At 39.2% G+C, this 14,347-nt stretch overlaps 1 protein-coding gene across 15 annotated transcripts in view; it reads left to right on the top strand.

The window, feature by feature from the left end:
• Positions 1 to 14,347, top strand: part of CSNK1G1 (casein kinase 1 gamma 1) — a 153,291-nt gene that overhangs the window by 18,727 nt on the left and 120,217 nt on the right. For 2 of the 15 annotated variants that reach the window (XM_055537673.1, XM_055537672.1), the window contains exon 2: positions 7,015 to 7,063. The exons of the other annotated variants lie outside the window; for them this stretch is intronic. The gene's annotated coding sequence lies outside the window, so the exon portion shown is untranslated. The remainder of the gene's footprint in view (positions 1 to 7,014; positions 7,064 to 14,347) is intronic. 15 annotated transcript variants of the gene reach the window in all.

A 14,347-nucleotide genomic window follows, 5' to 3' on the forward strand; every position in this document is an offset into this window, starting at 1 on the left:
GATTAAGTTATTTTATAGTGGCTTTTATTTAAGTATGAAGTATATTTTAATCTTAGTTGTAGGGTTTAAAAAAATAAACTTTAATTCTCTAGCAGATTCATCTACTCAGGACATAATTTCCTAATGATTATACTAATGAGGGGTGGTTATACTTAAAGAGCGGAGAAGGCAATGGCACCCCACTCCAGTACTCTTGCCTGGAAAATCCCATGGACGGAGGAGCCTGGTAGGCTGCAGTCCATGGGGTCCCTAAGAGTCGGACACGACTGAGCGACTTCCCTTTCACTTTTCACTTTCATGCATTGGAGAAGGAAATGGCAACCCACTCCAGTGTTCTTGCCTGGAGAATCCCAGGGACGGGGGAGCCTGGTGGGCTTCTGTCTATGGGGTGGCACAGAGTCGGACACGACTGAAGCGACTTAGCAGCGGCAGCAGCATACTTAAAGAGATTTATATCTGCACAAGTATGGTTTGACATACATAACTAGATACATTTATTTTTTAGAAGTATTTGGTTAGGCAGAATTGTGGTTGGTCAAGGTATGAGAAAATTAGAAGGTGAAACAAGATAAAGGCTAATTATGGAAAAGAGTGAAAAGGTTAGGTAAGTATGACTGATTATTGGGAAAGAGAAAATAGTTACTCTCAAGATCAGTATGGTAATAATTTTATTCTTGGAGTATTCATTAAAAAGAAGTTTTTCATTTTATATTTTAATGTCACATTTTCCCCTAGGCATTTTATAAATATTCTAGACGTTGTCCTTTAGATTTTAAGAGTTAAGATGTTATATAACTGATTAAAATGATTTTTGATTATTAGCAGGTAGTATAAAAGGAAGAGAGATAAGTGAAACCCAGTTATCTTTTGAGTAACAGCATTTTTCCTATTCTGGAATTTTAAAGCATTGTTTCAGAGTCGGACTTTTATGTAGCCAAATATATAAAATTGTTCTAAAATAATTTCACTACACTGACTTAATAATTGAATTTGGCCCAGGCTTGTAGGAATCCTGTGGGCGTGTATATATTTGACTTTTGAGCAGGTTACTAGAGAAGTTAGTTTTAATTAATACTCGGCAAAGTAATACTAAAAGACGGATATTTGGGTGTTTGTTTGCTTCTTTCTAGTGGGCTTACCAATTGTTTCTTTTCTCATTATGTCTTTTTGGCTTTAAAGAAAAAACTTTTTTTTTTTTAAAAGCTCTTCTTGCTCATTGCTTTTACTCTTCCAAAGTGAAACTCACATGTATGTCTCTTATTTTAGTGTATTGGTATTTAATACAGAGTTAATGGCACTTTTTCTCCTTTGAGGCCATGGGAGGCTATTTCCTCCTCTACTTCTCTCGAACATTATCTTTGTAGCGTTTTCACTGGATTTCAATTAAGAGGCTGTTTATCAGAGGCTACTACTCCTGCAGATAGACCCAAAAGACAATGGATTCTTGTGACTTCAGTAAGGAATCATGGGAAGGAAAGGAGAGATTTCTGGGTCTGTCTTCAGTAGTAATAAATATAAACTCACAAACAAGCCAGAATAAATTCAAGTTTTTTCCCCTAGGATTCTGTTTATTTTGTGTGGAGGTGAAAGAAGAATAGGAGAAACTCGTTGGCCTTCTGTGTGGGTATGAGGAAAGTTTGCTCAACAGATTATGGTTATCTTTGCCTACTCATTTTCCTTACCTACTTACCTCCTCCTGTTTATAGGGAGAACATGGATAAGGGGAAAGAACACGCTGGGTTGCCGCACATCTCTGATCAGTGTTGTTTTTCTTTGTTGGTTGTTCTTATTTTACCAGTAAAGGAACTGAGACATAGTCAAAGGTTACTGTTTCCCTTGACTCTTTCTTCATTGCTTTATTACTGGACCCATTTGTGAGTCCATGTGTTTTGCCCACTCTTGAGTTTGTTAAACTATCCTAAGTTCCTTCTTATAGAGGAGGTGCCTTAAAAAGTAATCATTTATTGGTTAGTGGTTTCAACCTGATTCCCTTCATCAACTGTTTGCCATAATGGGACTGCACTGGTTTTGATCATAAAATACACTTTTAGGTAATTTTTTGTTTTTTGGTTGTGCTGGGTCTTCGTTGTGGTACACAGTCTCTTCATTGTTGTTCTCAGGCTTTCTCTAGTTGCAGCAAGCAGGGCTACTCTACTCTCTAGTTGCAGTGCGCGGGCTTCTCCTTGCTGTGGCTTCTCTGGTTGTGGGACACAGGCTCTAGAGCATGTGGGCTTCTGTAGTTATGGTTCATGGACTCAGTAGTTGTGACACACAGGCTTAGTTGCTCCACAGCATTTGGGATCTTAGTTCCCGGGCCAGAGATTGAACCCTTGTCTCTTGCATTGGCAGGTGGATTCTTAACCATTGGACCACCAGGGAAGTCCTCTGGCTGATTTTTGACAACCATAATGAGTGGGATGTTTTTCTCTATCTTTGAAATGAAAACTTTAGCATGACATATATTATAATGCAGAGAAGGCAATGGCACTCCACTCCAGTACTCTTGCCTGGAAAATCCCATGGACGGAGGAGCCTGGTAGGCTGCAGTCCATGGGGTCCCTAAGAGTCGGACACGACTGAGCGACTTCACTTTCACTTTTCACTTTCATGCATTGGAGAAGGAAATGGCAACCCACTCCAGTGTTCTTGCCTGGAGAATCCCAGGGACGGGGGAGCCTGGTGGGTTACCGTCTATGGGGTCACACAGAGTCGGACACGACTGAAGTGACTTAGCATAGCATAGCATATTATAATGACTGTTAACTTTGGCTGCTCATTGAAATTTACCAACATTCTGAAACAACTTCATGAGAGAATTGGCTGATAAGAGTTAAGTAGCATTTTTGTATGAACAGTTTTTCAACCAAGGATGGTTGTACTCATTTTGTTGCACAAGTAATGTAATGAAAATAATTAAAAATGAAAAGAAATGGAAATTTCACCATCCTAAGAGAAACTGTGTATTTTCCATTCTTAACTTGTGTTTGACTGTAAATATAATTTTTATTATTTAGTAATAATGTCATAAATACATATTTATAGTCTATAAAGCCATATTTTAAACACTAGAGATATTGTTTTAAACACTAGGGAATGTTTTAGGGGTCTGGGAAAGACTGGAAGGTTATGCTTCCTTATAGTTTGATAAAGGACAACCCTTAGGAAGGAACTTTGAAAGAGTGGAAGAGGAAATTTAAGGAAATGAAAGGTAAGGTATACTTTTAGAACCTTAGTGTAACATAGCACTGCCTTGCCATGCCGGGGGCTCAGGTTTGATCCCTTGCTGGGGAACTAAGATCCCACATGCTGTGAAGCAGCCAAGTCTGCCACTGTAGCTCCTGAGCCCACGTGTTCTGGGAGCCTGTGTGCTGTAACTGCTGAGCCTGTGAGTGCTCTAGAGCCCAAGTGACAAAACAGGAGAAGTATGTGCACTGCAAAGAGAGAGCCTGCACTCCACAGTGAGAAGCCCCTCCCAAAAGACTTAGCTGTTGGAAACTCTGGGAGAGGAAAAAACCCAGATTTCTTTGTGGCTAGTTCATACATAAAACTAAGAAAAATCTGAAATATGGGAACAGTCATGTTGTAAACCTTTATGCTCCATCCATGAGAGAAGAATAAAAAGTTACAGGGTAAGGATTTCAGAAGGTGAAAAATGTTCACTACTCAGGGTAATTGAGGTGAGAAAAGGGAATAAAAATACAGTGAAATGTTACATGAGATATAATTAGAGCCTAGCAGACGCTACTGTGAGATGTTACTGCTTTGTATGGCTTTTCTATAGGACTTAGGAGAAATACAGAAGAGAAGTCAGGTTTTATGTACAGCATCACTACAAACCCAGCTCCCCTTCCTTGTTTCCCATCCTGTTGGCTGTTCTTCTTGCTCAGGGAAGTTTAATGATACTATCATTTTATAATGAAAAGCTTTACCAATATTAGTGTTGAGTCTTTATATGCTTTGAAATGAATTTGCAGTGTCCACAGCCTTAACCTAGCTCAGTGCAGGTAGCTGCATTCGTCATCAGACATTGAACTTATGGTAATTTTGTTTGATGTGTTTTAGCCTTTTTCCTTCATAAACCCATCTGTTCATCATATAAATGTTTGCCTTAACCTACTTTGGAGTAACTTTTTATGTTGAATGCTATTCATTTCCTTAGAATAATACATCAAATTATTGTTTAGATCTGAAATTGAGAAATGGAAATTTTTCCTTGTATAAGGAACAAAAATGAATTAAATTTGTCCAGTTAACAGTACTAACTATGATACTCTGAACTTCTCTGTTGAAAGCATTATCATTTCAGACTCTCACTATTTATATTCAGTCTTGTTTTTGTTTCTGGAGTGAACAAGGTACTTTTTAGTTAAACATGGTACTTTTTTTTTGTTTTATGAGTTCCCATCCTTGTTTTTGGCAGCATGGATTGTTTAGGCTGAAGGCTTTAAAAGCTGTATTTCGTTTTAACAGTTTTATACCAGAGACTGCAAATTGGTATCTCAGACACTGTTTAAAATTTTTTTAAATTAGTTTCCAGTGTATAAAAAAAATGGGATATTTTATTGTAATTTCAACGTTTAGCAACTCCTGAAAAATCAGAGCTGCCAGCATTGGACCTGAATTCATTCATTTTCTTTCTTTAGCTGTGTTGAGTCTTGGTTGTGTTATACGGGCTCTTTGCTGCATCATGTGGGATATTTCCTTGTGGCACAGGACTCAATTTGTGGCGATTGGCAGTGCCCAGAGTCTCCAGTTGTGATGGACTGGCTTCTCCAGTTGTGGTGTGGCCGCCTAGTTGCCTTGCAGCATTTGGGATCTTAGTTCCCCGACCAGGAATTGAACCCATGTCCCCTGCACTGGAAGGCAGATTCTTAATTGTTGGACCACCAGACGAGTCCTAGTAGTCATCACTCTTTATATTAGATATCCAGTCTTTACATTCAACATCCTTCTTAGCATTGCAGTTTCTACATCAATGAGTTTGTTTTGTGCCTTTTTCAGTGGAATTACCTAGAGACTCAAAAACCATGGTCTGCTTAGATTATCACTCAGTTTTGTTGTGTGTGTGTGTGTGTTTAAAATTATTTATTTATTTTTGGCTGTGCTGGGTCTTTGTAGCTATGCTCGGGCTTTCTCTAGTTGTGGAGAGCAGGGGCGACTCTCTAGTTTCAGTGCTTGGACTTCTTGTTGCAGTGGCTTCTTGTTGTGGAAGGCCATGTAGACTTCACTAGTTTCGGGGTGTGGGCTCAGTAGTTGTAGCACATGGGCTTAGTTACCTTGTGGCATGTGAAATCTTCCTGGATCAGGGATCGAACCAATGTCCTCTGCATTGGCAGGAGGAATCTAAACCACTGGACTACCATGGAAGTCCCTACTGTATGTGTGCATTTTTAAAAAATCTTTAAACAAGCAGTATTTTCCTTTTATTATTTTTATTTATTAAGGGAAAAGGTATTACATTTTATGTCTATAACATAAATACAAGGATATGAACATGATAAATTAAGCTAATTTTGAAAAAAAACTTCTAATAACTTAAAATCCAAATAAGTGTTACTTTCTTAAAGTAATCACCTCAAGAGGCCAATTCTAAAAGTGCTACTCAAAACACTTTTGGAAGAAAATGGTATATGTCTTTTAAATATTCTCAGGCATATCAAATCTTTATCCTTTGAGAGTAGATACATTTCAGTAACACTTGAAAGATAAATATAATTTGACAAGAAAATCTAGCAGAACAAATTTTATGAAGTATCACAAAGTCAGTACACTTGAAGTCTAATAGGTTACTATCTGGATAAAACCAAATTTTATACACCTTCATAGTATTAATGCATTTGCACATTTGTTCAAAAGAAATAGTGCTCCAGGAAAAAAGATATTATAGATTTAGGTTTATACCCATTAGCCCTCAACCTTAACCCCTGCCCTGCCAAAATGGCGTGTAATGAATTAGCAATAACAAAAATAATACTGAAGCAGAAGTAATGAAGAAAACTTCAGGGTGATGAAAACAGATAACAGACCTAATTTAATGCCACAGTTTTAAAGGACTGTCTTCCAGGAACAGTATATTTTGGATTAGATTGAAAGAAGTTCAGCTGAAGTTATCCTTTGCAAAAGGATCGTACTGTTGTCAGAACCACAGAATGTTTGAAAATCCTTACTAACATGTCATGGGAAGAAGCAAGTGAGGTACGTGGTTCATTGTGTCCTGAGGCCACAACAGCAAAGTCATAAAGATACTATGTATGATTTATTCACATTATTCATAAAATATTTATAAAAGTGCATATTTTCCCTCCTCTCTGATAAAAGCTTTTAATGTCACAGTTGGCTTACTTCTGCAGGAAGAAGTCGCCACCAAATTGACATGAACAAAATTCAGAGATGAGGACCAAGACAGGAAAAGTAGTCATAAAATCTTTTCCTGAGCTGTATAGCAGTTTCTTAAGCCCTAGCTCCCTGTCCATCTCTGTCAGGTAGCGAAATAAATGAACCAACTAGAGAATCTAAGTCTTTACTGGATAAACAAACTCTGGAAAAATCTGTTGGACTAATTGTAGGCCATTTTGCTTTCTCTCAGTTTAGGAATTATTTTTAAAACAGAGGTATGCTTTAAATAGATGAATTGTATGGTATGTGAATTACATCTCAAGGAAGCTGGATTTTTTTGTTTTTTTTTTTTTGACTGTGCCACATGGTTTGTGGGATGTTCATTCCTTGACCAGGGATTGAACCTGCGCCACCACAGTAAAAACTCCGAGTACTAACCACGGAACTATCAGGAAATCCCCATCAATGAAGCTATTAAAAAAACACAAATCTGATGGAGAAGTTCTGCCACAAAAAAGGAGCATAAATACAGTATTAACTGATGAAGAACATCAGTGTGGGAAATAGAACAAATTTTAAGGGAGGGAAAGTTAGGTTGACTTCCTAGCAAAAAAATTGTGGACATATTTAAAAATTGCCACACACATTTTGTTGTTGTTGTTGTTGTTGTTGTTTCAGGAGGACAGTTGTGAGGCCAGTGCACTTTTGACTCAATGGGGCTGAATGGGTAAGTGAGTACAGGGTTCTTTGTTAAGTGTGACAGACGTGAGATAGCTCAGACTTTGAACACATGGCTGGGTTTAACTGTGTGATCTAGTCAGTGAATATAAACTCTTTGAGCTTCAGTTTCTTTGTCTGTGGCAAGGAATGTCTAAGTCCATGTTAACTTCACAGAAGAGGTCACAGTCAGTCATTTTATTTTAAAAAAACTTTTATTGTGATAAAAGCCCTATAATATAAAACATGCTGTTTTAACAAGTTTAACTGTAAAAGTTCAGTGGCAATAAGTGCATTCACATTGTTGTACAACTCTCACCATTATCCATCTCCTGAATTTGTCACCTTCCTAATCTGAAAATCTGTGCCCAAAAAGCACTAACTCCCCAATCCCCCTCCCCACCTCACGCTCACACCCTGGCCCTGGCATCTACCAATGAATGTACTTTCTGACTCTATGAACTTGACTTTTCTAGGTACCTTGTATAAGCGGAATCAAGTAGTATTTGTCTGTGCCTGATGTATATTGGAATGCATTTTTAAGATTAACTAAATATATGTCCTTAATATATGTACCTTTTCCCCGCTGTGCTATATAGTAGGTTCTCATTAGTCCAGTTTAGTCGTTCAGTTGTGTCCGACTCTTTGAGACCCCATGAACTGCAGCATGCCAGGCCTCTCTGTCCATCTCCAATTCCCAGAGTTTACTCAAACTCATGTCCATTGAGTTGGTGATGCCATCCAACCATCTCATCCTCTGTCGTCCCCTTCTCCTCCTACCTTCAATCTTTCCCAGCATTAGGGTCTTTTCCAATGAGTCAGCTCTCGCATCAGGTGGCCAAAGTATTGGAGTTTCAGCTTCAGCATCAGTCCTTCCAGTGAATATTCAGGGCTGATTTCCTTTAGGATGGACTGGTTGGATCTTCTTGCAGTCCAAGGGACTCTCAAGAGTCTTCTCCAACACCACAGTTCAAAAGCATCATTCTTCGGTGCTCAGCTTTCTTTATAATCCAACTCTCACATCCCTACATGACTACTAGAAAAACCATAGCTTTGACTAGATGGACCTTTTTTGACAAAGTAATGTCTCTGCTTTTGAATATATTGTCTAGGTTGGTCATAACTTTTTTCCCAAGGAGCAAGCTTCTTTTAATTTCATGGCTGCAGTCACCATCGTAGATATTTTGCAGCCCCCCAAAATAGTCTCTCACTGTTTCTATTGTTTCCCCATCTATTTGCCATGAAGTGATGGGACTGGATGCCATGATCTTAGTTTTCTGATTGTTGAGTTTTAAGCCAGCTTTTTAACTCTCTTTCACTTTCATCAAGAGGCTCTTAAGTTATTCTTTGCTTTCTGCCATAAAGGTGATGTCATCTGCATATCTGAGGTTATTGATATTTCTCCTGGCAATCTTGATTCCAGCTTGTGCTTCATCCAGCCCAGCATTTCTCATGATGTGCTCTGCATATAAGTTAAATAAGCAGGGTGACAATATACAGCCTTGACGTACTCCTTTCCCAATTTGGAACCAGTCTGTTGTTCCATGTCCAGTTCTAACTGTTGCTTCCTGACCTGCATACAGATTTCTCAAGAGGCAGGTCAGGTGGTCTGGTATTCCCATCTCTTTCAGATTTTTCAACAGTTTGTTGTGGTCCACACAGTCAAAGGCTTTGGCATAGTCAGTAGAGCAGAAGTAGATGTTTTTCTGGAACTCTGTTGCTTTTTCAATGATCCAGTGGATGTTGGCAATTTGATCTCTGTTTCCTCTGCCTTTTCTAAAACCAGCTTGAACATCTGGAGGTTCACGGTTCATGTACTGTTAAAGCCTGGCTTGGAGAATTTTGAGCATTACTTTGCTAGCGTGTGAGATGAGTGCAATTGTGCGGTAGTTTGAACATTCTTTGGCATTGCCTTTCTTTGGGAGTGGAATGAACATTGACCTTTTCCAGTCCTGTGGCCACTGCTGAGTTTTCCAAATTTGCTGGCATATTGAGTGCAGCACTTTCACAGCATCATCTTTTAGGATTTGAAATCACTCAACTGGAATTCCATCACCTCCACTAGCTTTGTTCATAGTGATGCTTTCTAAGGCCCACTTGACTTCACATTCCAGGATGTCTGGCTCTAGGTGAGTGATCATATCATCGTGAGTATCTGGGTCGTGAATATCTTTTTTGTATAGTTCTTCTGTGTATTCTTGCCACCTCTTCTTAATATGTTCTGCTTCTGTTAGGTCCATACCATTCTGTCCTTTATAGTGCCCATCTTTGCATAAAATGTCCCCTTGGTATCTCTAGTTTTCTTGAAGAGATCTCTAGTCTTTCCCATTCTGTTGTTTTCCTCTCTCTCTTTGCATTGATCACCAAGGAAGGCTTTCTTATCTCTCCTTGCTATTCTTTGGAACTCTGCATTCAAATGGGTATATCTTTCCTTTTCTCCTTTGTCTTTCACTTCTCTTCTTTTCATAGCTATTTGTAAGGCCTCCTCAGAATCCATTTTGCCTTTTTGCATTTCTTTTTTTTTGGAGATGGACTTGATCCCTGCCTCCTGTACAAAGTCACAAACCTTCATCAATAATTCTTCAGGCACTCTGTCAGAACTAATCCCTTGAATCTATTTCTCACTTCCACTGTATAATCATAAGGGATTTGATTTAGGTCATACCTGAATGATCTAGTGGTTTTCCCTACTGTCTTCAATTTAAATCTGAATTTGGCAATAAGGAGTTCATGATGTGAGCCACAGTCAGCTCCTGGTCTTGTTTTTCCCGACTGTATATAGAACTTCTCCATCTTTGGTTTCAAAGAATATAATCAGTCTGATTTCAGTATTGGTCATCTGGTGATGTCCATATGCAGAGTCCTCTTGTGTTGTCGGAAGAGGTATTTGCTGTTACCAGTGCATTCTTTTGGCAAAACTGTATTAGCCTTGGCCTTGCTTCATTCTGTACTCCAAGACCAAATTTGCCTGTTAATCCTGGTATCTCTTGACTTCTTACTTTTGCATTCCAGTCCCCTATAATGAAAAGGACATCTTTTTTGGGTTTTAGTTCTGGAAGGTCTTGTAGGTCTTCATAGAACCATTCAGCTTCAGCATTACTGGTTGGAGCATAGACTTGGATTACTGTGATATTGAATGGTTTGCCTTGGAAACGAACAGAGATCATTCTCTCATTTTTGAGATTGCATCCAAGTACTGCATTTCAGACTCTTTTGTTGACTATGATGGCTATTTCCTTTCTTCTAAGAGATTCTTTCCACAGTAGTAGATACAATGGTCATCTGAGTTAAATTCACCCAATCCAGTCCATTTTAGTTCACTGATTCCTAAAATGTTGATGTTCAATCTTACCATCTCGTCTTTGACCACTTCCAATTTGCCTTGATTGATGGACCTAACATTCCAGGTTTTTAAGCAATATTGCTCTTTACAGCATCAGACTTTACTTCCATCACCAGTCACATCCACAACTGGGTGTTGTTTTTGCTTTGGCTCCGTCTCTTCATTCTTTCTGGAGTTATTTCTCCACTGATCTCCAGTAGCATATTGGGCACCTACTGACCTGGGGAGTTCATCTTTCAGTGTCCTATCTTTTTGCCTTTTCATACTTTTCATGGGGTCCTCAAGGCAAAATACTGAAGTGGTTTGCCATTCCCTTCTCCAGTGGACCACGTTTTGTCATTAATTACCTATTTTATACTCAGTGGTGTATATATATCAATCCAGATCCTCCAGTTTATCTCACCCCACTTTCCCATCTTGGTGTCCATACGTCTGTGTCTCTATTTCTGCTTTGCAAATGGATTCATCTTATGCTTTTCTAGATTCTGCATATGTGCATTAATGTACAATATTTGTTTTTCTATTTCTGACTCATTTCACTCTGTATGACAGTGTCTAGGTCCAATCATGTCTCCGCAAATGCACACAATTTCATTCTTTTTTATGGCTGAGTAATGCTCCATTGTCTCTATGTACCACATCTTCTTTGTCCATTCCTCTGTTGATGGACATTTAGGTTGCTTCCATGTCCTGGCTGTTGCAAGTAGTGCTGCAGTGAGCATGGGGGTGCATGTATCTTTTGGAATTACAGTTTTCTCCAGGTATATGCCCAGGAGTGGGATTGCTGGGTCATGTACATGGTAGTTCTATCTTTAGTTTCTTAAGGAACCTCTGTATGCTGTTCACCATAGTGGTTGTACCAGTTTACATTCCCACCAACAGTGTAGGATTCTCTTTCCTCCATACACTCTTCAGCAAAATTTATTGTTTATAGATTTTTTGATGATGGGCATTCTGACTGGCGTCAGGTGATATAAAAATATAAATGTCTTTTCACTGATGTATAGAACAGTCTTATGGACTCTGTTGGAGAGGGAGAGGGTGGGAAGATTTGGGAGAATGGCATTGAAACATGTATAATACCATGTATGAAATGAGTTGCCAGTCCAGGTTCGATGCACGATACTGGATGCTTGGGGCTGGTGCACTGGGATGACCCAGAGGGATGAAGGGGGAGGGAGGAGGGAGGGAGAAGGGAGGAGGGATCAGGATGGGGAACACACGTATACCTGTGACGGATTCATTTCGATATTTGGCAAAACCGATACAAAATTTTAAAGTTTAAAAATAAAATTAAAAAAATATATATATATATATAAATGTTTTCTATAAACCTAAGTCCCTTTTAAATATAAATGTCACTTCCCTACTTTAAATGCTTAAATGGCTTCTCATTTGATAAATACTGGCTTATCAGCAACCTATAAATCCTGAATAGTGGACTCCTGCCTCCTCTTCCCTTGTAATCCCCTGCCTTGCTGGTCTTCTTCTACCAAGAGTCTCTACAGGGTTTTTCGCTTTCTGGAGGCTCTGATCCCAGCTCTTGACGTTGTTGGCTTCTTCTCATCCTTGAAGACAGTATTTAAATGTAGCTTCTACTAAAGGCCTTGATCACCCTCTTTCTAAAACTCTCCCTTTGCCTTCCCCATTATCTTCAGCAGGTCTTTGCAGCGTGACGCAAATTTGCAGTTTTTTTTATGTGATTGTTTGTGATGCCCACTGTAGACTGTAAACTGTGTGAGCACTAGAACTGTGTATATGGTGAGTTCACTGTTAAATCCCTAGTGACTATCCTAGTTTTAGGCACATAGGAGACAGTCAGTAAATGTTTGGTTGAATTAAGAACTCCACTTTGAAGAAAAAAGAACTCCAGTTTGAGTAAATACATGTGCTTGTACTTTTCCTTTTTGATGCCAAGAAATTATGCAGACTCCTTCAGTAATTGCTGTAATTCCTTTTGTTTCTTTTATTAGAAATAGTATTTTAAAACACGTATCTGTGTATCTTTTTTGGGGGGGATAGGGCATTCTGCAAGGCTTGTGAGATCTTAGTTCCCCCAAGCAGGGCCCAGGTCCCAGTAGTGACAGTGCTGAGCCCTGGCCACTGGATCCCAGGGAATTTTTTTATTTTTAAGGACTTCATTTTTTAAGAGTAATTTTAGATTCATGGCAAAATTAAGAGGAAGGTACAGAGACTTCCCATATACCCTCTGCTCCTACATATGCATAGCCGCTCCCATTATCAGTATCCTCCATCAGAGTGGTACTGTTGTTAATGATCAATGAACCAACACTGACACATCATAATTATCTAAATCCTGTACTTTAAGTTTCTGACGTATTTCAAACTAGTTTATTTTTCCCTCCCCCTGCTGGAAGCACAGGGAGATTTTTTTGGTGTTGTACATTATGTAAATTTGGACATAATGTCCATATAGTAATGTCCAACATGTTCATAATTTGGACATGTATAATGACACGTATCCACTATTATAGTATCATACAGAGTAGTCTCACCACCTAAAATCATCTAGGCTGCACTTGTACACCCACTCCCCTTCCCGTGGTAACTGCTGATCTTTTTTACTGTCTCTATAGTTTTGCCTTTTCCAGAATGTCGTATAGTTGGAATCATACAGTATATAGCATTTTCAGATAAGCTTCTTTCACTTACTAATACGCATTTAAATTTCTACTTTCTTTCTGTAGCTTGATAGCTCATTTCTTTTTAATGTTGAATAATATTCTGGATATTTGGGCTTTCTGATAGCTCAGCTGGTAAAGAATCTGCCTGCAATGCAGGAGACCCCACTTTGATTCCTAGGTCGAGAAGATCTGCTGGAGAAGGGATAGGCTACCCTCTCCAGTATTCTTGGGCTTCCTTGGCAGCTCAGATGGTAAAGAATCCTCCTGCAATGTGGGAGAACTGGGTTCGATCCCTGGGTTGGGAGGATCCCCTGGAGAAGGGAAAGGCTACACATTCCTGTATTCTGGCCTGAAGAATTCCATGGACCATACAGTCCATGGGGTCACCAAGAGTCAGACACGACTGAGCGACTTTGACTTCACTTCGCTTCAATATTTTGGAATATTGAAGTGAATAGTTTATCTATTCACTTGAATAGTTGAATATTTTATCTATTCAACTTCTGAAGGACATTAGAGCTCTTAGCTTGTTAATAATAGTTGTTTTAAATTCCTGGTCTGGTAATTCCATCATTCTTGCCATCTCTTGTTCTGTTAGTTGCTCTGTCTCTTCATATTGCATTTTTTGCCTTTTAGTATACCTTGTAATTTTTTCTTGATAGCCACATATGCTATACCTGGTAAAAGGAATTGCTGTAAATAGGCCTTTCATAATAAAATGGCAAGGTATAAGGGGAGGGGAAGATCAGTCTTTCAGTGAGCCTGTTTCTCTGAACTGTGAGTTTCATGTGTGTCTCACTTCGGTGGAACAGGATGGCTAGAGTTGTTTGGGGTTGGGCATTTCCCTTCCATCATATGGAAGGCTAGAGGGAGCTGGAGTTGAGTAGTTGTCTTTTCCCAGGTCAGTTAGGCTCTGACAAATAATACCCTAGGAAGTTAGGCTGTGATTAACTATTTTCTCCAGAGGGCAGGCATCCTTAAAAAACAGAATCCTCTGGCATATTTAAAAATAGTTCACTTTTCCATTCCCCGACTGAAAGCTCAGGGGATTTTTTTTTTTTCCTCTAATATTTGCTGTGGGAACCTGGTCAAGGTCCTGGAGGCAAATCTCACAAAATTGTGGGGTCCCTCCCTGGAACCTTTAACTCTTAGAGCTATTTACACTGAGCATCCAGAAATTTGTCAGTTACAGTTCAGGTTTTCCTTCCCTGGCACTGGTTCCTGCCATATACCCTCTACTCCAGTAAACTGTGACTCCCTGTTTTCACTTGTCCTTCTCCAATCTGGGCATCAGTGGTTCAGCCTA

The sequence above is a fragment of the Bubalus kerabau genome, chromosome 10 (genome assembly GCF_029407905.1).
Source record: "Bubalus kerabau isolate K-KA32 ecotype Philippines breed swamp buffalo chromosome 10, PCC_UOA_SB_1v2, whole genome shotgun sequence".
In the NCBI taxonomy this organism is placed as follows: domain Eukaryota; kingdom Metazoa; phylum Chordata; class Mammalia; order Artiodactyla; family Bovidae; genus Bubalus; species Bubalus kerabau.